The sequence below is a fragment of the Scyliorhinus canicula genome, chromosome 13 (assembly GCF_902713615.1).
Source record: "Scyliorhinus canicula chromosome 13, sScyCan1.1, whole genome shotgun sequence".
Lineage (NCBI taxonomy): Eukaryota > Metazoa > Chordata > Chondrichthyes > Carcharhiniformes > Scyliorhinidae > Scyliorhinus > Scyliorhinus canicula.
Window position 1 is genome coordinate 16,138,168 of NC_052158.1, and position 25,776 is coordinate 16,163,943.

At 52.7% G+C, this 25,776-nt stretch overlaps 1 protein-coding gene across 2 annotated transcripts in view; it reads right to left on the reverse strand.

The window, feature by feature from the left end:
• LOC119976187 (ras/Rap GTPase-activating protein SynGAP-like) overlaps positions 1-16,295 on the reverse strand; it is a 506,239-nt gene extending 489,944 nt beyond the window's left edge. Inside the window, exon 1 of one of the 2 annotated variants that reach the window (XM_038816494.1) lies at positions 16,074-16,204. The gene's annotated coding sequence lies outside the window, so the exon portion shown is untranslated. Of the gene's footprint in view, positions 1-16,073 lie in introns of both variants that reach the window. The other variant, XM_038816493.1, reaches the window with a different exon arrangement.
• Between the last annotated feature and the right edge of the window lie 9,481 nt (positions 16,296-25,776).

The following is a 25,776-nucleotide window of genomic DNA, read 5'->3' on the forward strand; positions in this document are numbered from 1 at the left end:
TGAGATAGAGAGTGTGTCAGTGTGAGGGGGGACAGAGAGGAGAGAGGGAGATAGAGCGAGAGTACACGTGTCAGTGTGAGGGGAGAAAGAGAGAGAGAGTCAGTGAGAGGAGAGAGAGTTTGGCAGTGTGCGGGCAGAGAGACTATGAGGGGGAGAGAGAAAGAAAAAGAGAAAAAAAAAGCTAGAGAAAAAAGGAAAGAAAGAGTCAGTGTGAGAGGTGGGTGAGGGGGGGGGGGGGGAATTGTCAGTGCGAATGTGATGGGGCCATGCACTATGATGTAACTGCATGGCTGTGTGAGATGTTGAGATGGTGGTGTCGCCGTAGTGTCGCTAGGAATCCTGAGACCCAGGTTAATGCACTGGCTTGAAATCACCACGGCAACTGTTGGAAATCAAATTCAGTTGACAAAATGTGGAATTGAAACTCGCAGCCATCTTGATGACCATGAAACTATTATCAATTGGCGTGAAAAGCCATTGTTTATGCTGATGCCTTCCAGTGATGGAAATCTGTCATCCTTTAGATGACTCCACATCCACAGCAACGTGGTTGACACTTAACTGTCCTCTGAAAGGCCTCGAGAATCAAGGGGACATTGAGGATGTCTACCTCCCGTGCAATAATTTTACAAAAAACATCTTTGGACATGGTAATCCAGCTGTTGTATTTAAGTCCAAAACTTTGCCCAATTTTTCTGATCCACGCACACAGGATTTGACATTTCTCTGCTCTCGATTCTTTCTGACTCCATTAAGGACAGTATTCAATAGAGTCAGCTGGGAGAGGTTAGGCCTGTTGACTGCACCTGTACCTTACATCTTTACTTATAACAGAGGCATTAGCATCCGTAATTGTAGATGTTGAACATCTGACCCAATTCCGCACATCAAACACACCACAATATCACGGGCGGAATTTTCCGCAAGGCCTGACGCCGTCGTGAAACCTGGAAAGGTTCACAACGGCGTCGGAAGCCTCTCCCGGCCCCCTATTCTCCCCTACCCGGGGGGGAGGGGGGGGATAGGCGGGCCGTACTGGGAAACTTGGCGGCCGGGCCTTGTCCCTGGCTTCAAGGCCCGGTGCGTCAAGAATAATGCCGCAGCGGTGCCTAATGACATCAGCCGCGCATGCGCGTGTTGGACAGCTCAAACCCACGCATGCGCGGTTGCCGTCTTTCCCCTCAGCCACCCCGCAAGACGTGGCGGCTTGATCTTGCGAGGCGGCGGAAGGGAAAGAGTGCGTCCCCTTGAGACGCCGGTCCGACGATTGGTGGGCACCGATCGCGGGCCAGTCCCCTCCCTAGCATGGTCGTGGTGCCCGATCCCCGATCCACCCCCCGTAGGCCCCACACTTACCTGGCGTGCCATGTTCACGACGACAGTGATCAGGTGTGGTTGCCGTCGTGAACAGGTCGGGAACGGCAGGCCGCTCGGCCCATCCGGGTCGGACGGCGGCCCTTGTTTCTCCGAGCGGCATGTCGGAAAACCGGACACGCCCATTTTGGGGGGGGGGGTTGGAGAATAGCGGGAGGTGCGGGAGCGGACCTCCTGCTATTCTCCCACCCATCGTGGTTGCGGAGAATCGTGGCCCACGAATCCCATCTCCTTCACAAATTAATCTCCCTCACCTGCTGCTTTGCAGACTCCAGGTCAGGACAGAGCAATAATAACACCTCCCTGGGTGACACAACAATATGGAGAAGCTGTAATTGCCTCTTTGATCGAATGTCATAAAACGCAGCTGTACAACAACAGTTCAAACACATCCTCACATCCGAGCTTTAACAACAATAGTTTCACTGAACCCTGAACCTATCTCCACATAGTTTGGAACATAGGCTGTGAAAATAAAGCTGAGTAAAGCTCCCTCTACACTGTCCCATCAAACAATCCCAGCACAGGTACAGCACGGGGCTAGATACAGAGTAAAGCTCCCTCTACACCAGGGATGGGCAAACTTTTCCGTGCAAGGGCCACATTCAGAAATTCATAATTTTAAAGGGCCGCATAGTATATTAAGTAAAATAATTACTTCACCCGGTTATGATTCTGGGCGCCTCATATAGAACATAGAACAGTACAGCACAGAACAGGCCCTTCGGCCCTCGACGTTGTGCCGAGCAATGATCACCCTACTCAAGTCAACATATTCACCCTATACCAGTAAGTAACCCAACAGCCCCCCCCCCCCCAATTAACCTTAAAAAAAATAAAACTTTAAAAAATTTAAAAAAAAAAAAATGATTTGGTGGGCCGCATAAAGACCTTTGGCGGGCCGCATGCGGCCCGTGGGCCGTAGTTTGCCCACCCCTGCTCTACACTGTCCCATCAAACACTCCCAGGACAAGTACAGCACGGGGTTAGATACAGAGTAAAGCTCCCTCTATACTGTCCCCATCAAACACTCCCAGGACAAGTACAGCACGGGGTAGATACAGAGTAAAGCTCCCTCTACACTGTCCCCATCAAACACTCCCAGGACAAGTACAGCACGGGGTAGATGCAGAGTAAAGCTCCCTCTACACTGTCCCATCAAACACTCCCAGGACAGGTACAGCACGGGGTTAGATAGAGAGTAAAGCTTCTACACTGTTCCATCAAACACTCCCAGGACAGATGCCATTTACACTTTTGTATAGAAAAATTGGACACTATTCTCATAAAACATGACAAGTGTCCCTGACAGACACCAAGGTGCTGGATGAGACTGACACACCCTGGAGAACTCTCTCGCCCAAAGGTGTTTTTATGCCTCACAAACCAGTTGGATTCCCGCTCCCAGTTCAGTTTCAGTTTCTTGCTGAGCTCACAGAGACAGAGGGCTGGATTTTCCGATTCTGTGACTATGTCCGCAGGATCAGTCTGGTCTTACGACCAGAAAGTCAGCGCCGCCCCCGCACCGATCCTCTGCCAGTGGGGGGGGTTAGCTGCCTCACTTTATTTGCAGATATGGCCACAGAATGGCAAGGTCCCTGGGTGCGCATGCGCACTGCGGCCGCACTGTGCAACACGGTGGCCTGGCCCGCGATCGGTGCCCACCTTCCACGCCAGCCTCTGTAGGCCTCTGCCATTGCCGAAGCGGAGAAGAACCCCCCTGCATATGTGCAGGAAACACGCCGGCCAGTCTGCGCATCATCAGCAATTCTGAACAGAACAAGATCCCACAAACTGCAACAAGGTGAACATCCTGGGCAGCACGGTGGTGCAGTGGTTAGCACTACTGCCTCACGGCGCCGAGGTTCCAGGTTCGATCCCGGCTCTGGGTCTCTGTCCATGTGGAGTTTGCACATTCTCCCCGTGTCTGCCTGGGCATCACTCCCACAACCCAAAGATATGCAGGGTAGGTGGATTTGCCATGCTAAATTGTCCCTTAAATTGGAAAAAATGAATTGGGTAATCTAAAAGAAGGTGAACATCCACCTGGTCAACATCCAGTTGCATGTTGACCAGGAGAGCAGCAAAACCTCCTCAGTCTCTTTCAAACGATGCCATGGGATGTTTTAATCATGGGTGGGATCTGGGGTTCAATATCAGCACTGAACAAATACGTACTTTCCTAAAACCGTCAGCGCAGGTGGGGAAAGCCATTAGAAGCCCACCACGACACTGAACGTCTTCACTTGTTCATGGCATGTGAGTGTCGTTGGCGCGGCCAGCATTTGTTGTCCATCCCTAACCCCTCGAGAAGCTGCCTCCTTGAGCCGCTGCAGTCCATGTGGTGTAGGTGCACCCACAGTGCTGTTGGGGGTGGGGGGGGAGGGAGGGGGGTGAATGGTTCCAGGATTCTGGCCCAGCAGCAGTGAAGGACTGGCGATAAATTTAAAGGGCAGGATTGCTTCTTGTAGATGGTACACAATGCTGCCACTGAGTGCCAGTGGTGAGGCAGTGAATATTTAAAGTGGTGGGTGGGGTGCCAATGAAGTGGATGGCGTTCGGCTTCTTGCTGGGCTGCACTCATCCAGGAATGTGGAGCGTTTTACATCACACATCTGACTTGTGCCTCGTAGATGGTCAACAGGCGCTGGGGAGTCCTGAGGTGAGTTACATGCCACAGGTCTGTTCTACTACTCACAACTGCTGTTGTTTCTGCTCAATGGAAATTCCCAGGAGGATGGTTGAGATTCAGTAATGGTAATTCCATTAAATGTCAAGAGGCGATTGTCATTGACTGACACGTGCAGCACCAATGTTACCTGCCACTAATCAGCCAAAGCCTGAATTATTGTTCAGGTCTTACTGCATGTGAGGACCTACTGCTTCAGTATCTGTGGAGTCGCAAAAAGAGTTGAACATCCCCACTTCTGATGTTATGATGGAGGGAGGCCATTGATGAAGCAACTGAAGATAGTTGGACCTAGGACACTACCCTGAGGAATTCCTGCAGCTTGGACAGAGATGATTGGACTCCAATCACCACAGCCATCTTCCTTTGTGCCAGGTATGCCTCCAAGTTGCGGAAGGATTCCCCCTGATTTCCATTGACTCTAGTTTAGTTTGAGCTCTTTGATGCCAAACTCGGTCAAATGCTGCCTTGATGTCAAGGGCAGTCACTCTCACCTCACCTCTGGCATTCAGCTCTTTTGCCTATGTTTGAACCAAGGCTGTAATGAGGCCAGGAGCTGAGTGCCCCTGGTGGATCACAAACTGAGCATCCATGAGCAGTTCGTTGCTGTGTTTATAATGTCACTAACACACAGACCAGAGGGAATCTTCCCGCTGTGTTTATAATGTCACTGACACACACACACACACCAGAGGGATTCTTCCTGCTGTGTTTATAATGTCACTGACACACACAGACCAGAGGGATTCTTCCCGCTGTGTTTATAATGTCACTGACACACACAGACCAGAATCTTCCTGCTGTGTTTATATCAGACACACACACACAGACCAGAGGGAATCTTCCCGCTGTGTTTATATTGTCACTGACACACACACACACACACACACACAGACCAGAGGGATTCTTCCTGCTGTGTTTATAATGTCACTGACACACACACACAGACCAGAGGGAATCTTCCCGCTGTGTTTATAATGTCACTGACACACACACACACACAGACCAGAGAGAATCTTCCCGCTGTGTTTATAATGTCACTGACACACACACACACACACACAGACCAGAGGGAATCTTCCCGCTGTGTTTATAGAACATAGAACATAGAACAGTACAGCACAGAACAGGCCCTTCGGCCCTCAATGTTGTGCCGAGCCATGATCACTCTACTCAAACCCACGTATCCACCCTATACCCATAACCCAACAACCCCCCCCATTAACCCCACTTTTTTTAGGACACTACGGGCAATTTAGCATGGCCAATCCACCTAACCCACACATCTTTGGACTGTGGGAGGAAACCGGAGCACCCGGAGGAAACCCAGGCACACGGGGAGGACGTGCAGACTCCACACAGACAGTGACCCAGCCGGGAATCGAACCTGGGACCCTGGAGCTGTGAAGCATTTATGCTAACCACCATGCTACCCTGCTGCCCCAAATGTCACTGACACACAGACCAGAGGGAATCTTCCCGCTGTGTTTATGTCACTCACACACAGACCAGAGGGAATCTTCCCGCTGTGTTTATATTGTCACTGACACACACACACAGACCAGAGGGAATCTTTCCGCTGTGTTTATATTGTCACTGACACACACACACACACACACAGACCAGAGGGAATCTTCCCGCTGTGTTTATAATGTCACTGACACACACACACACAGACCAGAGGGAATCTTCCCACTGTGTTTATATTGTCACTGACACACACACACAGACCAGAGGGAATGTTCCCGCTGTGTTTGTAATGTCACTGACACACACACAGACCAGAGGGAATGTTCCCGCTGTGTTTGTAATGTCACTCATACACACAGACCAGAGGGAATCTTTCCACTGTGTTTATGTCACTAACACACACACACAGACCAGAATCTTCCTGCTGTGTTTATATCACTGACACACACACACACAGACCAGAGAGAATCTTCCCGCTGTGTTTATAATGTCACTGACACACACACAGACCACAGGGAATCTCTGTGCTGTGTTTATAATGTCACTGACACACACACACAGACCAGAGGGAATTTTCACACTGTGTTTATAATGTCACTCACACACACACAGACCAGAGGGAATCTTCCCGCTGTGTTTATGTCACTAACACACACACACAGACCAGAGGGAATCTTCCCGCTGTGTTTATAATGTCACTGACACACACACAGACCAGAGGGAATCTTCCCACTGTGTTTATAATGTCACTGACACACACACATAGACCAGAGAGAATCTTCCTGCTGTGTTTATATTGTCACTGACACACACACACATACAGACTAGAGGGAATCTTCCCGCTGTGTTTATAATGTCACTGACACACACACAGACCAGAGGGAATCTTCCCGCTGTGTTTATAATGTCACTCACACACAGACACACACACACACTGTGGTGAATGTAATTCACACTATTGTATTGTATGGTGTCCTTGTGGGCTCTGTCTGTGAGCCATTGCGCGGCTCTGCCCACAGGGGGAGACGAGGAGCTTGCACAGGGCTCCACCCTCGGCTCCGTCTATGGCTCCGCCTATGGCCCCTCCCACTACCGGAAGTATAAAGTGCTACAGCCGTGTGAGCCTGTCCTCAGTTCTTCTGGTCGCAGGCAGGCTCAGTTGTAAGTCTATTAAAACCACAGTTTACTTCCAATCGTGTTTTGAGTGAATTGATGGTCACATCAATTTAATAGACTTAAGAAAACTACTATGGAATCAGCCCTCAAACCTGATCGACTAGAACTCGACCCGCAGGCTGCAGAGGCGAAGGAAATCTTTCTACACTGGCTTTGGTGTTTCAAGGCCTACCTGGCTGCATCGACCACCTCCGAGACTACAGAGGAGCAGAAACTCAGCCTACTGCACGCACGGGTAAGCCATCGCATCTCTAAGCAACTCAATTGTACCAACTCCTATACTGAGGCCCTTGCTATGCTCGACTGATTGTACGTGTGGCCGGTAAATGAGGTCTACGGACGGCACATTTTTGCTACCCACCGCCAGCGCCCCACAGAGTCGCTAGAGAACTTCCTGCGTGACTTAAAAGCCCTTGCTCGGGACTGCAACTTTCAGGCTGTAACTGCCTCCCAGTATATGGAACTCGCTGTCCGTGATGTGTACGTTGCGAGGCTCCGGTCTAACTATGTGCGCCAGCGACTACTCGAAAAAGGGGCCCAGAACTTGGAGGACACGGTAGAGCTAGCAACTACTATGGAGGTCGCGTTCCGAAGTCTAAACTCATTCCCCGCAGACCAAGCGATCCCATCGTGGACCCCCGACCAGCGACTGCCCCAGGCCTGCGCCGCGCGGCCACCCACTCACTATGGAGCGCCAGCGTGCCATTTCTGTGGACAGCCCCGACACCCACGGCAGCACTGCCCAGCCCGCAACGCGACCTGCAGCAGCTGCCGTCGAAAAGGGCATTATGCCAAAGTATGCCTGGCGAAATCAAAACTCTCTAACTCCCCCGCAGTCCAGAACAATCGCTCCCCCAACTCGCAGGCCGGCAGGCCCCGCAACGTTGCAGCGTGTCTACTGACTCAGCCCGACATGTGCGACTCATGGGGGCCGCCATCTTGGCAATCCACCCCACGTGTCCGGCCATGTGAGAGTCATGGGGGCCGCCATCTTGGGCGCCATCTTCCTCGTCGCCCGCCACGTGCAATCCACGGAGACGGCCATCTTGGACGCCATCACCCGCCACATGCGATCAACGGGGCCGCCATCTTGGCCATCACCCGATGTTCACCTCAACGACTACGACTTCAGCGGACAGTCATCACGGGGCCACTCCAGCAATGCTGATCGAGCTGCCGACTACCCGCAACTCAACGCAGTCACGTTTCGCCAGTCGCGTCCGAAGCACCTCCAGAGCTCGATGATGTCTGTTCAAATCAAAGGATACAAGACACCATGCCTCTTCGATTCCGGGAGCACCGAGAGCTTCGTGAATCCTGACCTGGTAAGACGCTGTTCGCTCCCTATCTTCCCTGCACGGCAAACTATCTCCCTCGCCTCGGGCTCGCACTCGGTCCAATACAAGGGCGCACCGTTGTGACCCTAACGATTCAGGGCACCAGCTACTCTAATTTCCAGCTGTACGTACTCCCCGACCTCTGCGCCCCACTCTTACATGGGCTCGATTTCCAATGCAACCTCAAGAGCCTCACACTCAGCTTCGGCGGACCCCTACCTCCCCTCACTATATGCAGCTCAGCGACTCTAAAAATCGACCCCCCTCCACTCTTCACTAACATAACGGCTAACTGTAAACCAGTAGCCACCCGCAGCAGGCGGTACAGCCTGCAGGACAGAGTATTCATCCGAGCCGAAGTCCAGCGGCTCCTAAGTGAGGGAGTCATTGAGGCCAGTAACAGCCCCTGGTGAGCTCAGGTGGTGGTTTTCAAGACCAGGGAAAAGTTCCGGATGGTGGTTGATTATAGCCAAACCATTAACCGGATCACGCATCTCGATGCGTATCCCCTTCCCAGAATTGGTCAGCCAGATCGGCCAGTACTGTATATTCTCCACGGTGGATCTGAAGTTTGCATACCACCAGCTCCCAATCCGCCCGGAGGACCGCCACTACACGGCGTTCGAGGCAGATGGCCGCCTCTTCCATTTCCTCTGGGTCCCCTTTGGCGTCACGAATGGGGTCTCGGTGTTCCAACGAGCAATGGACCGAATGGTGGACCAGTACGGGCTTCGGGCCACGTTTCCGTACTTGTACAATATCACCATCTACGGCCATGATCAGCAGGACCACGACGCCAACCTCTACCGATTTCTCCAAACCGCCCAGAAACTCAATCTCACCTACAATAAGGAGAAATGCGTTTTTCGCACTACCAGACTAGCCATCCTCAGCTATGTCGTGGAAAACGGAGTCCTGGGCCCCCTCTTACAACTCCCTCTCCCTCATTGTCCCAGGGCCCTCAAGAGGTGCTTGGGATTCTTCTCTTATTACGCCCAGTGGGTCCCCCAGTATGCGGACAAAGCCCACCCACTATTTAAGACCACGCTCTTCCCACTGTCAGCAGAGGACCGCCAGGACTTCAACTGCATCAAGGAGGACATCGCCAAAGCCGCCATGCGGGCGGTGGATGAATCCGTCCCCTTTCAGGTGGAGAGCGACGCCTCAGAGGTCGCTCTCGCCGCCACTCTGAACCAGGCAGGGAGACCAGTAGCTTTCTTCTCCCGAACCCTCTCCGCTTCAGAACTTCGACACTCCTCAGTCGAAAAAGAAGCTCAAGACATTGTGGAAGCCGTACGGCACTGGAGGCACTACCTCGCAGGTAGGAGGTTCACCCTCATCACCGACCAAAGATCGGTTGCCTTCATGTTCGACAACTCGCAAAAGGGCAAAATAAAAAACGATAAAATCTTGAGGTGGAGGATCGAACTCTCCACCTATAATTATGACATTATATATCGACCGGGGAAGCTCAACGAGCCCCCAGATGCCCTGTCCCACGGCACATGCGCCAGCACGCAAGATGACTGCCTAAAGGCTATCCACAACGACCTTTGCTACCCGGGGGTCACCCGGCTCGCCCACTACGTCAAAGCCCGAAATCTGCCTTTCTCCACCGAGGAGGTAAAAGCCATCACCAGGGATTGCCCGATCTGCGCGGAGTGCAAACCGCACTTCTATAGACCAGACAGGGCCCACCTGGTAAAGGCATCCCGGGCCTTTGAACGCCTGTGCATCGATTTCAAAGGGCCCCTCCCCTCGACCAATCGAAATGTGTACTTCCTCAACGTCATAGACGAATTCTCCCGCTTCCCCTTTGCCATCCCGTGCCCCGATATGACCTCCCACACAGTCATCAGAGCCCTGCACAGTGTCTTCACCATGTTCGGTTTCCCCAGCTACGTACACAGCGACAGGGGTTCGTCCTTCATGAGCGACGAGCTGCGTCAGTACCTGCTCGACAAGGGCATCGCCTCGAGCAGGACTACCAGCTACAACCCCAGGGGGAACGGGCAGGTGGAGAGGGAGAACGCAACGGTCTGGAAGACCGTCCTACTGACCCTCCGGTCGAGGAATCTCCCGACCTCCCACTGGCAGGAGGTCCTCCCCGACGAGCTCCATGCAATTAGGTCCCTCCTGTGCACTGCCACTAACCAGACCCCTCACGAATGACTATTTGTTTTCCCTAGGGGCACTACCACGGGGGCTCCGCTCCCATCTTGGTTGAGGACACCGGGCCCGGTTCTCCTCCGGAAGCACGTCCGGACACACAAAACGGACCCACTAGTAGAGAGGGTACTACTGCTTCACTCGAACCTACACTACGCCTTTATTGAATACCCCGATGGCCGTCAGGACACCGTTTCCGTCCGGGACCTGGCGCCTGCAGGATCCACCACTACCACCACCGCCGAGGTACCCTTCACACTACACCCCACCCAACACGCCCTGCGCCCCCACGCCTATAGGTTTCCTGCGCCCGTCACACCGGTCAGGAACGGAGCTCGGACCGAAACACCGCCGGAGTCCACCCTCATACCCACACCGACCGTCACCACCCAGCCACCCGAAGAGGCTGCAACCCCGGTGCTCCGCCGATCCCAAAGGACGACCCGGCCACCGGACCGGCTCAACCTGTAGACCCGTCACCCCCGCCGGACTTGATTTTTTTTACAGGGGGTGAATGTGGTGAATGTAATTCACACTGTATTGTATTGTATGGTGGCCTTGTGGGCCCTGTCTGTGAGCCGTTGCGCGGCTCAGCCCACAGGGGGAGACGAGGAGCTTGTACAGGGCTCCAGCCTCGGCTCCGCCCATGGCTCCGCCCATGGCCCCTCCCACTACCGGAAGTATAAAGTGCTGCAGCCGTGTGAGCCTGCCCTCAGTTCTTCTGGTCGCAGGCAGGCTCAGTTGCAGGTCTATTAAAACCAGAGTTTACTTCCAATCGTGTTTCGAGTGAATTGATGGTCACATCACACACACAGACACACACAGGGATACACGCACACACGCATGCACGCGCACCCTGATGTTTCGCAGGCAAGGTCATCTGATGTCCCTACCCAGGTCTGAGACAGCTTTGACTGTTGAGGTCCTTGTGAAACAGTCAGTCTCTCATTTGTGTTCTGTGACTCACCACCTCAGCTCGAGGCTAATTGTAATGGACAATGAAATGCTGGCCTCGCCGGAAACATCGGTACATGAAAGTCTGTCAACTGGAGCGTTCTGTTGAAAGATATTTACATAGAACTGAACTGAGCCTAAAATACAAAGTGCTTATTCAAATAATGAATCGAATGGTTTCCCAGAAACTAGGTAAAACCATCTGATGGCTTCACCTGCGAAAGGTAAGCATGGGCTGTCAATATTTACATTCCACTTGTGGAATCAAACACACCCTGCTTCTCAGTTTGTTACAGGTCAGGGTTCTCCAGTGAGGACTGAAATGATGAAGCTGGACTCCTTTGATTCTGGCTCGGACTGCAAATCCAAATATTAAATGTCTTTGGCTGAATCGCACATGCCACAATGCAAAAACACCAGCAGGGCAATGCAGTGACCCCAAATCAGATCATTTTAGAAGCCCCTACCACTCCAATCAAGTTACAATGCTTCCATTGACCACAGCCACTTAACTATTACTCATAACCCCATGCGGAGATCATTTCATCAATAAGGGATGAATGGGCTCCGAGAGGGAGAGCAACTTCCGGGGCGGGGATGGGCCCCAAGGGACAGGGCGACCGCAAGGGGCAGGACATGGGACCACGCCAGGGAGAGCGTGTGTGAGGGCCGCGCTGAGTGCAGCGGGGCCAAGCTGGGGGGAGGGGGGGGGCTACAAGAGGAAGAGTGTGGGCAGGGGAGGGGAGGAAGCGGGCTTTGAGATGGAGAACGTGGGCAGGAGAGGAGGGGGTGGCGTGTTCCGAGGTGGACAGCGTGGGCAGGGGAGGGGTGGTGTGTGTGTTCTGAGGTGGAGAGTGTGGGCAGGGGAGGGGTGGGCGCATGTTCCGAGGTGGAGAACGTGGTCAGGGGAGGGGGGGCATGTGTGTTCTGAGGTGGAGAGTGTGCGCGGGTGAGGGCGGGCTCCAAGAGGGAGTGCGTCCGCGGGTGAGGGCGGGCTCCGAGAGGGGAAGCGTGAGCAAGGGGAGACGGGCTCCGAGAGAGAGAGAGCTTGCGTGGGGGAGGACGGGCTCCGAGAGAGAGAGAGAGCGTGCACGGGGGGAGGCGGGCTCCGAGAGAGAGAGCGTGCACGGGGGGAGGCGGGCTCCGAGAGAGAGCGTGCACGGGGGAGGAGGGCTCCAAGAGGGAGAGCGTGCACGGGGGGAGGCGGGCTTCGAGAGAGGGAGAGAGCGTGCGTGGGGGAAGGCAGCCTCCAAGAGGGAGAGCGTGCGCGGGGGAGGGTGGGCACCGAGAGGGAGGGTGTGCGCGGGGGAGGGTCGGCTCCGAGAGAGAGCGTGCGCGGGGGAGGGCAGGCTCTGAGAGGGACAGCTTGCACGGGGAGGGCCTTCTCCGAGAGAGAGCGTGCACGGAGGAGGTTGGGCAGGCTCCGAGAGGGACAGCGCGCATGGGTGAGGGCAAGCTCAGAGAGGCACATTGTGCATGGGTGAGGGCAGGCTCCGAGAGGGACAGCGTGCATGGGTGAGGGCAGGCTTCGAGAGAGAGCTTGCATGGAGGAGGTCGGGCAGGCTCTGAGAGGGAGAGCGTGTGCAGGGGAGATGGGAGCGTGCACGTGGGAGGGGGCCAGGCTCAGAGAGGGCGGGCATGCGGCGGGGGTCCGGGGTGGGGGAGGCTGCGAGAATGAGAGTGCGCAACTTGGGTGGGGCTCCAAGACGGAAAGTGTGCGCACGTGGAAGCCCGAGAGGGAGAGCATGTGTGGGAATGGGGGCTGAAGAGTGATGGGGATCCCCCAGAGGGAGGGAATAACATACTTGATCTCATCCTCACCAACTTGCCTGCCAAAGATGCATCTGTCCATTGCAGTACCAGTAGGAATGACCACCGCACAGTCCTTCTGGAGATGAAATGCCATCTTCACATTTAGGATACCCTCCATTGCTGATGTGTGACACTACCAGTGTGCTGAATGGGATAGACTTCGAACAACAGATCTAACTACACAAAACTGGGCATCGATGAGAGGCAGAGTTAAACAGATTGAGGGGCAGACGGCAAAGTGGAGGAAAGACCATATCCAGATCAACCATGATCTAATTGAATAGCGGAGCCAGTCTCTAGGGCTGAACAGTCGACTCCTGCTCCTAAACCCTGTGTTCACTTGTCCTCGTGGGCCAGCACAAAACAGTGGAAGAATCGTGTGATGCCTAAATTAAGCGATCCCACAACTCGCAGGTCCGGGTCGAAGCTCTGCGGTCCTGCTACATTCAGTGGTGAAATTTAGTGAACAGTGAAAAAGTCACTGAAGGAGGAGGAAGCTCAACAAACATCCCCACCCTCAATGATGGAGGATCCCAGCACATCAGTGCAAAAGATAAGACTGAAGCATTCGCAACTATCTTCAGCCAGAAGTACCGAGTGGATGCTTCTTGGTCTTCTCTGGATATGTCAAGCATTACAGATGCCAGTCTCCAGCCAATTTCATTCACCCCTTGTGATATTAAAAATCAGCTGAGGGCCCTGGATACTGCAACGGCTATAGGTCCTGTCAATATTCCTTCAAGACTTGTGCACCCGAACCACGGCTATTCCAAAACTGCTGCAACATTGGCACCGACCCAGCAATGTGGAAAATTGCCCGGGTTACACAAGAAATATGACTGGAGTCATACCTAGCACAAAGGATGGCGTTCAGTCGCCTCAAACCCAAGACATCAGTGCAGGGGTTCCTCAAGGTCATGTCCTAGGCCTTCATCTATGACCTACCTTCCGTCAGATGTTCGCTAATAGCGGCACCATGTTCAGGGCCATTCGCAACTCCTCAGATACTGAAGCAGTCCATGCCCATGTGCAGTAAGACCTGGACAACATTCAGGATTGAGCAGATAAATGGCAAGTAACATTTGCCACGTAAGTGCCAGGCAATGACCATCTTCAACAAATGAGAATTTAACCATTTCCTGTTGACATTCAATGGCATTAGCTTCACAGAATCCCCAGCCATCAATATCCTGGGGGTGATCATTAAATACAAACTGAACTGGACTAGCCATATAAATACCGTGCTGACAAGATCAGAGGCTGGCAATCACCTCCTGACTCCCCAAAGACTGTCCACCATCGACAAGGCACAAACATTCACTCCCTCTACCACCAACACACAGTGTCAGCAGTGTGCCATCTACAATGTGTACTCCGCCAATGCTTTTACAGCACCTTGCAAACCCACGAACTCTATCACTTAGGAGGACAAGGACAGGGAATGCAGGGCAACACCAGCAGCTGTAATTTCCCTTCCAAGCCACAGACCATCCTGACTGGGAAATATATCGCTGTTCATTCCTGGAATTCCCTCCCCAACAGCACGTTGGGTATTCATGCACCACATCAACTGCCACAGTTCAAGAAAACAGCTCATCACCAGCTTCTCGACAGGCATTAGGGATGGGCAAATGTGGGCTAAGCCACAGAAGCCCACATCCCGTAAGAAGGCAGTGAAGGGGCAGAGAAAGAGAAATAGCAAGAGAGTTAAGAGGAGGAGGAGGTGAGGGGGGGGGGGGGGGCAGCGGAGGAGGGGTGTCAGCGGAGGAGGAGGAGGAGAAGGGGGCAGTGGAGGAGGAGGAGGAGAAGGGGCAGCGGAGGAGAAGGAGGAGAAGGGGCAGCGGAGGAGGAGGAGGAGAAGGGGGCAGCGGAGGAGGAGAAGGGGACAGCGGAGGAGGAGAAGGGGACAATGGAGGAGGAGGAGAAGGGGGCAGCGGAGGAGGAGGGGCAGCAGAGAAGGAGGAGAAGGGGCAGCGGAGGAGGAGGAGAAGGGGCGGCGGAGGAGGAGGGGCAGTGGAGGAGGAGGGGAAGGTGGCAGCGGAGGAGAAGGGGGCAGCGGAGGAGGAGGAGAAGGGGGCAGCGGAGGAGGAGGCGAAGGGGGCAGCTGAGGAGGAGGAGAAGGGGGCAGCGGAGGAGGAGGAGAAGGGGGCAGCGGAGAAGGAGGAGGGGAAGGGAGCAGCGGAGGAGGAGGAGAAGGAGGGGAGTGGAGGAGGAGGAGGGGGCAGTGGAGGAGAAGGGGAGGGGGCAGCGGAGGAGAAGGGGAGGGGGCAACTGAGGAGGAGAAGGGGAGGGGAGGTTAGGCAGAGGGAGGAGGGCAGATGGTAAAGGGGTGGACGAGGAGGGGTTGAGGGAGAGGAGGAGGGCAGAGGGAAGGTTTAGAGTGGGGGTTTGGTACGAGACTAAACGGAGTAATAAAACTTTAACCAGATGATGTCTGTGGCATCAGTTATTCATCAGTTAATTTTTTTCAGATGTCAACCGTATTGGACAATAACATGTTTTACAAGAAACACCTTTCGCTGTGCGAGCTGCCTTCAATCGAACACACTGGAGAGACATATGAAGGGGCAGGGTGGAACAGTGCCGCTTTAACAGAGAGTGGTGGGGTGGGGTGACACTGCAAGTTCAGGGAAATACCACAGCGATCTGTCCCCTTTTGTTCACGAAGTGCTTCAGCAATGTCTGCACGAACCGCAAGGTCACAATGCAAATCACTGAAGTACCACTGGAGCCAGATGTTTAATTCCTTCAAGTCCAGCTGCCCTTAAGAGTTCATGAAGGGGAGAGGCAGACTTGAGATAGAGTACAAGCGAAATAAACTTCCACCCCACAGACGCACAAATAAATATTAATAACGACACCAAAATGCAATTATCCTCAGATGGCATTTAGCTTGTAAGCAAACAAACATTAGCCCATCTTGTAGAAGCTTTTCAAATATAGAACCGACTGATTCAACAGCTCACTCAGCGGGGTTTCAATACGACACAGGCCGGAGGCAATGCAACTGTTATTAAAATAAAAAGCTCAACAACTGGTCTTATTCAAATGCCACGAATGTGTTTGCAAGTGATCAAGAGAGGCACACTCACCGCACACTGGTGGGAGAAAAGCCTTTTTGAAAAAAAACTTTCCCCCTCTTGCAAAACACCCAATCTACATACAGAGGCAATGAAAGGATGGCACGGCCGCTCGGTATTCCAGGAATCGGGATATTGGGATCATTCTCTCAGCCATGCCATTGGAGTTGTGTTTAATCCTCTATCCCCTTCCTCTCTCCAGTATACATTGTCGTTTTGCTCTCACCCCTTCCAGTCAATCACCGCACTCCGGCTCCGGCTCCGCCAACCAGCAGAGAGCCCGCGCCACGGCATCAGCTCCACCAATCAACACACAACCCGCCCCCCACGGCTCGGCCAATCAGCGCCCCGCTTTCGCTGGTACTCCGCGTGATTGGCTGGTGTCTCCGCCCTGCTCCCGGGTCAACGTTCCAAAGCCCCCTGGCTGCATTCTCAGCCGCTGCTGCTGCTCCTCTTAAAGGGGGAGCAGGGGACTGAGCTCGGCCTCCCATCCTTCCCCACACCCTGCCGGGAAGGTTCACTTCTCATTCTCACGTTTTCAAGCTTTACCCCGCCAACGCCGCCTCCTCCGATTCCCCCACAATAAGTCGTGCTTTTTACCTCGCAAGTAATTATTAATAGTAAAAACACGCAAAGACTCATTCTACTCGGAGGGCACTGGGTACAGAAACACTCCTTCAGTACTTAGAGGGCACTAGTTACAGAAACACTCCTTCAGTACTCAGGGCACTGGGTACAGAATCACTCCTTCAGTACTCAGAGGGCACTGGCTACAGAAACACTCAATACTCAGAGGGCACTGGGTATAGAAACACTCCTTCAGTACTCAGAGGGTGCAGGGTATAGAAACACTCCTTCAGTACTCAGAGGGCACTGGGTACAGAAACACTCCTTCAGTACTCAGAGGGCACTGGGTATAGAAACACTCCTTCAGTACTCAGAGGGCACTGAGTACAGAAACACTCCTTCAGTACTCAGAGGGCACAGGGTACAGAATCACTCCTTCAGTACTCAGAGGGCACTGGCTACAGAAACACTCCTTCAGTATTCAAGGCACTGGCTACAGAAACACCTTCAGTACTCAGATGGCACTGGGTACAGAAACACTCCTTCAGTACTCAGAGGACAGTGGGTACAGAGACACTCCTTCAGTACTCGGAGGGCACTGGGTACAGAAACACTTCTTCAGTACTCAGAGGGCACTGGCTACAGAAACACTCCTTCAGTACTCAGAGGGCACTGGCTACAGAAACACTCCTTCAGTACTCAGAGGGCACTGGCTACAGAAACACTCCTTCAGTACTCAGAGGGCACTGGGTACAGAAACACTTCTTCAGTACTCAAAGGGCACAGTGACACAGGTACACACTGCATTAGTATCTATGAAGGGGTGCTCTGCGCGTAATCTAGTTCACCAAACAATCTTGCCCAGTCCATTGAGCTAGTAATGAATTTACTTAACCACCAGCTGTAGGTCAGCCTGTCCTATTGACTCAGATCCCTTTCACTGGTCGTTCCAAGCATTCATGCGTTTCTGGCAATGTTACATAATGAACAAACTGTGAGCTCTTGTCCTCAGTTGAATCATGGGTGTTTCCAACAAATTAGTATGTGGTATCATTCAGGCTGAAAGAGTCCATGGTTGTCATTCTCCTTTAAGGGGCAGCGCTGAGGCAATTTATTTTGGCTGTACTTTCAAATGCCTGAATCCACTTTTGAACTGTGTTCTCACGCACCATAAAAATATATCAAAAGTATTTTTGTCACAGCTCGGGTCTGGCTTAAAGGCACATTGCCTTATAAATGGCTGCAGAACTATATTCCAGCGATGACTTGTAGCCAATGTTGAGGCAACCTGAGTGCTGTATGCACATATAACACCAACATGAAAGAAAGGAGGGAGACAGAATGCCGGAAACTAGAAACTGGTTAGTTAAATATCTGTATTGGGTAATTGCTCAAATTCATTATTAATTAGCAGGGCATTTAGAGATTCAGCAGAAAATCAGACAGTCAACAAGGTTTTATGAGAGGGAAATTGTGTTTGCCAAATTTATTAGGATTCTTTGAGATTCTAACAAGCAGGGCAGATGAAGAGAACTCAGTAGACATGGTGTGTTTGGATTTCCAACTGGCATTCCATAAGGTACCACACAAAAGGTTGCTGCACAAGATAAGATGTCAGGATGTTGGGGTGGGCTGTACGGTGGCACAGTGGCACTGCTGCCTCCCAGCGCAGGGGATCGGGTTCGTTTCCAGCCTTGGATGACCATGTGGAGTATGCACATCCTTCCCATGGCTGGGATTCTCCCCTACCCGGCGGGGCGGGGGGTTCCGGCTTACCGGAGTGACAAGAACCACCGGAATTCTCCGCACCTTTAGGGGCTAGGTCCGCGCAGGAGTGGCTCCCGTTCAGCCGACCGGCGCCAACGGCCTTTGGCACCCCGCCTGGCCGAAAGGCCTTCGTCGGTCGGCGTGAGTCCGTGAATGCGCTGGAGCGTCAACGGCTGCTGACGTCACCCCGGCACATGTGCGGTGGAGGGGGTCTCTTCCGCCTCCGCCATGGTGGAGGCCGTGGCGGCGGCGGAAGAAAAAGAGTGCCCCCACGGCACAGGCCTGCCCGCCGATCGGTGGGCCCCGATCGCGGGCCAGGCCACCGTGGGGGCACTCCCCGGGGTCAGATCGCCCCGTGCCTCCCCCCCCAGGACCCCGGGTCCCGCTCGCATCGCCTGCTCCCACCGTCACCAGAGGTGGTTTAGACCACGTCGGCGGGAGAGGCCTGACAGCGGCGGGACTTCGGCCCATCGCGGGCCGGAGAATCGCCGCGGGGGGCCCGCCGACTGGCGCAGGGGGCCCGCCGACCGGCGCGCCGTGATTCCTGCCCCCGCCGATTCCCGGGTGGCGGAGAATTCCGGCCACGGCGAGGGCGGAATTTACGCCCGATGTCTGCATGGGTTTCCTCCAGATGCTGTGGCTTCCTCTCCCAGTCCAAAAATGTGCAGATTAGGCGGATTAGCCATGCTAAACTGCCCCTTAGTGTCCAAAGGTTAGGTGGGGTTATGGGGACGGGACGGATGCTTGAGCCTGGGTGGGATGCTCCTTTGGAGGGTCGGTGCAGACTCGATGGGCTGAATGGCCTCTTTCTGCACCCTAGGGATCCTTATATTGGCATGGATAGTGGATTGGCTAACAGAACACAGAGAGCTGGGATAAATAGGTACTTTTCCAGTTGGCAAACTGTAACGTGTAGAGTGCCACATGGATCAATGCTGGGGCTTCAAATATTTCTGATCTATATTGATAGCTTAGATGAAGGGACTGAACGTATTGCAGCCAAATCTTCCTGACAATACTAAGACAAGTCGGAAAGCGAGTTGTGAGGAGGATATAAAGAGTTTGCAAAGGAGCGTTAAGTGAATGGGAACAAGTTTGGCAGATGGGGTATAATGAGGTTGTCCACTTTGACGTGAACGCTAGAAAAGCAGAATATTATTGAAATGAAGGGAGACTGCAGAATGTTACATTGCAGAGGGATCTGGGTGTCCTTGTACATGAATCACAAAATGTTTGCCTGCAGGCACAGTAGGTAATTAGGAAGGCAAGTGGAACATTAGTCTTTATTACAAGAAGTATAAAAGCGCAGCCATTTTAATTCAATTGTACACAGGGCACCATGTACAGTTTTGGTACTTACATTGGGGGATGTTATTTTTTTGATCGACAAGAGGATCAAGGGTATTTGGGAGAATTTGGAATTCAGGCTACAGTGAGAACAGCCATGAGCTTATCCAATGGTGTAGCAGCCGACTCCTGCTCCTAATTCCTATGATCATCCCTGAAAGTTGTACCTTCCTGGGCGGATCTCCGAACTGTTTCCCATGCTGCTTGATGGAACCGAAACAGAACGTTTGTCACAGGGATTATTTATCCAAGTCAGGTGTTTAAATTGATCAAAAGGAATTGACAGTGTTAATGTGGAGAAAACAGTTTCCTTTGTGGGGCCCAGCGGGGGTGGGTGCGTGGGGGGCGGTGGGGGTGAGGGGAGTACAGAAAAAGGAAGAACACCTTTAAGACTGGGGTCAGGCTGTGGTGAGCGGCAATGTCAGGAAGCACTTCTTCACTGAGACACTGACCCAGTGCCTGTCAGTGGTGGACTCTACATGTCTGAGCCTGTCAGTGATCAGCTCAGTGGGTCAGTGTGTCTCAGTGCAGACGCTATGGCAGCATGGTAGCACAAGTGGACAGCATTAGGGCTTCACAGCATCAGGGTCCCAGGTTCGATTCCCACTGGGTCACTGTCTGTGTGGAGTCTGCACGTTCTCCCTGTGTCTGCGTGGGTTTCCTCTGGGTGCTCCGGTTTCCTCCCACAGTCCAAAGACTTGCAGGTTAGGTGGATTGGCCATGATAAATTGCCCCTTAGTGTCCAAAAGAGGGGTTATTGGGTTACAGGGATAGGGGCGGGCTTAAGTGGGTCGGTGCAGCCTCGATGGACCGAATGGCCTCCTTCTCCACTGTATGTTCTATGCTCACAGGAGAGAGGGTGAAAATCTGAAACGTTACCCCACACAAAGCTGCCAAGTATATGGCAGGGCCGGGAGGGGGGTCAGTGTCACAGTAATGGACTCTATGGGTCAGTCACTCAGTAATGGACTCTATGGGTCAGTCACTCAGTAATGGATTCTATGGGTCAGTGTCTCTCAGTGACGGACTCTATGGGTCAGTGTCTCTCGGTGACGGACTCTATGGGTCAGTGTCTCTCAGTGACGGACTCTATGGGTCAGTGTCTCTCGGTGACGGACTCCATGGGTCGGGTTCTCAGTGACGGACTATGGGTCAGTGCTCTCGGTGCGGACTCTATGGGTCAGGGTTCAGAATGGACTCCATGGGTCAGAGTCTTTCAGTAATGGACTTTATGGGTCAGTGTCTCTCAGTGATGGACTCTGTGGGTCAATGTCTCTCAGCGATGGGCTCTATGGGTCAGTGTCTCAGTGATGGACTCGATAGGTCAGTGTCTCTCAGTGATGGACTCTATGGGTCAGTATCTCAGTGATGGACTCTATGGGTCAGTGTCTCAGTAATGGACTCGATGGGTCAGTGTCTGTCAGTGATGGACTCTATGGGTCAGTCTCTCAGTGATGGGCTCTCTGGGTCAGTGTCTCTCAGTGATGGACTCTATGGGTCAGTATCTCAGTGATGGGCTCTCTGGGTCAGTGTCTCTCAGTGATGGACTCTATGGGTCAGTGTCCCAGTGATGGACTCGATGTGTCAGTGTCTGTCAGTGATGGACCTCTATGGGTCAGTGTCTTCGTATGGACTCTATGGGTCAGTGTCCTCAGTGATGGACTATATGGGTCAGTGTCTCAGTGATGGACTCTATGGTGTCCAGTGTCTCTCAGTGACTGGACTCTATGGGTCTGTGTCTCAGTGATGGACTCGATGGGTCAGTGTCTCTCAGTGATGGACTCTATGGGTCAGTGTCTCAGTGATGGACTCTATGGGCCAGTGTCTCTCAGTGATGGACTCTATGGGTCAGTATCTCTCAGTGATGGACTCTATGGGTCAGTGTCTCTCAGTGATGGACTCTATGGGTCAGTGTCTCAGTAATGGACTCTATGGGTCAGTGTCTCAGTGATGGACTCTATGGGTCAGTGTCTCAGTGATGGCTCTATGGTCAGTGTCTCTCAGTAATGGACTCTATGGGTCAGTCTCTCAGTGATGGACTCTATTAGTCAGTCTCTCAGTGACGGACTCTATGGGTCAGTGTCACTCAGTGACGGACTCTATGGGTCAGGGTCTCTCAGTAATGGACTCTATGGGTCAGTGTCTCAGTGATGGACTCGATGGGTCAGTGTCTCTCAGTGATGGACTCTATGGGTCAGTGTCTCAGTGATGGACTCTATGGTTCAGTGTCTCAGTGATGGACTCTTTGGGTCAGTGTCTCTCAGTGATGGACTCTTTGGTTCAGTGTCTCTCAGTAATGGACTCTAGGGGTCAGTGATGGACTCTATGGGTCAGTGTCTCTCACTGATGGACTCTATGGGTCAGTATCTCAGTGACGGACTCTATGGGTCAGTGTCTCAGTGATGGACTCTATGGGTGTCTCTCAGTAATGGACTATATGGGTCAGTGTCTGTCAGTGATGGACTCTATGGGTCAGTGTCTCTCAGTGATGGACTCTATGGGTCAGTGTCTCAGTGATGGACTCGATGGGTCAGTGTCTGTCAGTGATGGACTCTATGGGTCAGTGTCTCTCAGTGATGGACTCTATGGGTCAGTATCTCTCAGTGACAGACTCTATGGATCAGTGTCTCAGTGATGGACTCTATGGGTCAGTATCTCTCAGTGACAGACTCTATGGATCAGTGTCTCAGTGATGGAGTCTGTGGGTCACTGTCTCTCAGTGATGGACTCTATGGGTCAGTGTCTCTCAGTGATGGACTCTACGGGTCAGTCTCTCAGTAATGGATTCTATGGGTCAGTGTCTCTCAGTGACGGACTCTATGGGTCAGTGTCACTCAGTGACGGACTCTATGGGTCAGGGTCTCTCAGTAATAGACTCGATGGGTCAGTGTCTCTCAGTGCAGACTCTATGAGTCAGTGTCTCAGTGGACTATGGGTCAGTGATCAGTGATGGACTCTATGGGCCAGTGTCTCAGTGATGGACTCGATGGGTCAGTGTATCTCAGTGCAGACTCTATGGGTCAGTGTCTCAGTGATGGACTCTATGGGTCAGTATCTCTCAGTGATGGACTCTGTGGGTCAGTGTCTCAGTGATGGACTCTATGGGTCTGTGTCTCAGTGATGGACTCTATGGTCAGTGTCTCAGTGATGGACTCTATGGGTCTGTGTCTCAGTGATGGACTCGAGGGGCAGTGTCTCAGTGATGGACTATTGGGTCTGTGTCTCAGTGATGGACTCGATGGGTCAGTGTCTCTCAGTGCAGACTCTATGGTCTGTTCTCAGTCATGGACTCTAGGGTCAGGGTCCAGTGGTGGACTCGATGGGTCAGTGTCTCTCAGTGCAGACTCTATGGGTCTGTGTCTCAGTGATGGACTCTATGGGCCAGTGTCTCAGTGGTGGACTCGATGGGTCAGTGTCTCTCAGTGCAGACTCTATGGGTCTGTGTCTCAGTCATGGACTCTGTGGGTCAGGGTCTCTCAGTGATGGACTCTATGAGTAAGTGTCTCTCAGTGATGGACTCTATGGGTCAGTGTCTCAGTGATGGGCTCTCTGGGTCAGTGTCTCTCAGTGATGGACTCTATGGGTCAGTGTCTCTCAGTGATGGACTCTATGGGTCAGTGTCTCTCAGTAATGGATTGTGGGTCAGTGTCTGTCAGTGATGGACTCTGTGGGTCAGTGTCTGTCAGTGACAGACTCTGTGGGTCAGTGTTTGTCAGTGACAGACTCTATGGGTCAGTATATTTCAGTGATGGACTCTATGGGTCAGTGTCTGTCAGTAATGGACTCTATGGGTCTGTGTCTCAGTGATGGACTCGATGTGTCTGTGTCTCTCAGTGCAGACTCTATGGGTCAGTGTCTCAGTGATGGACTCTATGGGTCTGTGTCTCAGTGATGGACTCGATGGGCAGTGTCTCAGTGATGGACTCTGTGGATCTGTGTCTCAGTGATGGACTCTATGGGCCAGTGTCTCAGTGGTGGACTCGATGGGTCAGTGTCTCTCAGTGCAGACTCTATGGGTCTGTGTCTCAGTCATGGACTCTATGGGTCAGGGTCTCTCAGTGATGGACTCTATGAGTCAGTATCTCTCAGTGATGGACTCTATGGGTCAGTGTCTCAGTGATGGACTCTATGGGTCAGTGTCTCTCAGTGATGGACTCTATGGGTCAGTGTCTCTCAGTGATGGACTCTATGGTTCAGTGTCTGTCAGTGATGGACTCTATGGGTCAGTGTCTCTCAGTGATGGACTCTATGAGTAAGTGTCTCTCAGTGATGGACTCTATGGGTCAGTGTCTCAGTGATGGGACTCTATGGGTCAGTGTCTCTCAGTGATGGACTCTATGGGTCAGTGTCTCTCAGTGATGGACTCTATGGGTCAGTGTCTCAGTGATGGACTCTATGGGTCAGTGTCTCTCAGTGATGGACTCTATGGGTCAGTGTCTCTCAGTGATGGACTCTATGGGTCAGTGTCTGCTCAGTGATGGACTCTATGGGTCAGTGTCTCAGTGATGGACTCTATGGGTCAGTGTCTCTCAGTAATGGACTCTATGGGTCAGTCTCTCAGTATGGACTCTATGGGTCAGTCTCTCAGTGACGGACTCTATGGGTCAGTGTCACTCAGTGATGGACTCTATGGGTCAGGGTCTCTCAGTAATGGACTCTATGGGTCAGGTTCTCTCAGTAATGGACTCTATGGGTCAGTGTCTCAGTGATGGACTCGATGGGTCAGTGTCTCTCAGTGATGGACTCTATGGGTCAGTGTCTCAGTGATGGACTCTTTGGGTCAGTGTCTCTCAGTGATGGACTCTTTGGTTCAGTGTCTCTCAGTAATGGACTCTAGGGGTCAGTGATGGACTCTATGGGTCAGTGTCTCTCACTGATGGACTCCATGGGTCAGTGTCTCAGTGATGGAATCTGTGGGTCAGTGTCTCAGTGATGGACTATATGGGTCAGTGTCTGTCAGTGATGGACTCTATGGGTCAGTGTCTCTCAGTGATGGACTCTATGGGTCAGTGTCTCAGTGATGGACTCGATGGGTTAGTGTCTCTCAGTAATGGACTCTATGGGTCAGTGTCACAGTGATGGACTCGATGGGTCAGTGTCTGTCAGTGATGGACTCTATGGGTCAGTGTCTCTCAGTGATGGACTCTATGGGTCAGTGTCTCAGTGATGGACTCTATGGGTCTGTGTCTTAGTGATGGACTCGATGGGGTCAGTGTCTCAGTGATGGACTCTATGGGTCTGTGTCTCAGTGATGGACTCTATGGGTCAGGGTCTCAGTGGTGGACTCGATGGGTCAGTGTCTCGCAGTGCAGACTCTATGGGTCTGTGTCTCAGTGATGGACTCTATGGGCCAGTGTCTCAGTGGTGGACTTGATGGGTCAGTGTCTCTCAGTGCAGACTCTATGGGTCTGTGTCTCAGTCATGGACTCTATGGGTCAGGGTCTCTCAGTTATGGACTCTATGAGTAAGTGTCTCTCAGTGATGGACTCGATGGGTCAGTGTCTCAGTGATGGGCTCTATGGGTCAGTGTCTCTCAGTGATGGACTCTATGGGTCAGTGTCTCTCAGTGATGGACTCTATGGGTCAGTGTCTCAGTGATGGAGTCCATGGGTCAGTGTCTCTCAGTGATGGACTCTATGGGTCAGTGTCTCAGTGATGGACTCGATGGGTCAGTGTCTGTCAGTGATGGACTCTATGGGTCAGTGTCTCTCAGTGATGGACTCTATGGGTCAGTGTCTCAGTAATGGACTCTATGGGTCAGTCTCTCAGTAATGGACTCTATGGGTCAGTCTCTCAGTGACGGACTCTATGGGTCAGTGTCACTCAGTGATGGACTCTATGGGTCAGGGTCTCTCAGTAATGGACTCTATGGGTCAGGTTCTCTCAGTAATGGACTCTATGGGTCAGTGTCTCAGTGATGGACTCGATGGGTCAGTGTCTCTCAGTGATGGACTCTATGGGTCAGTGTCTCAGTGATGGACTCTGTGGGTCAGTGTCTCTCAGTGATGGACTCTTTGGTTCAGTGTCTCTCAGT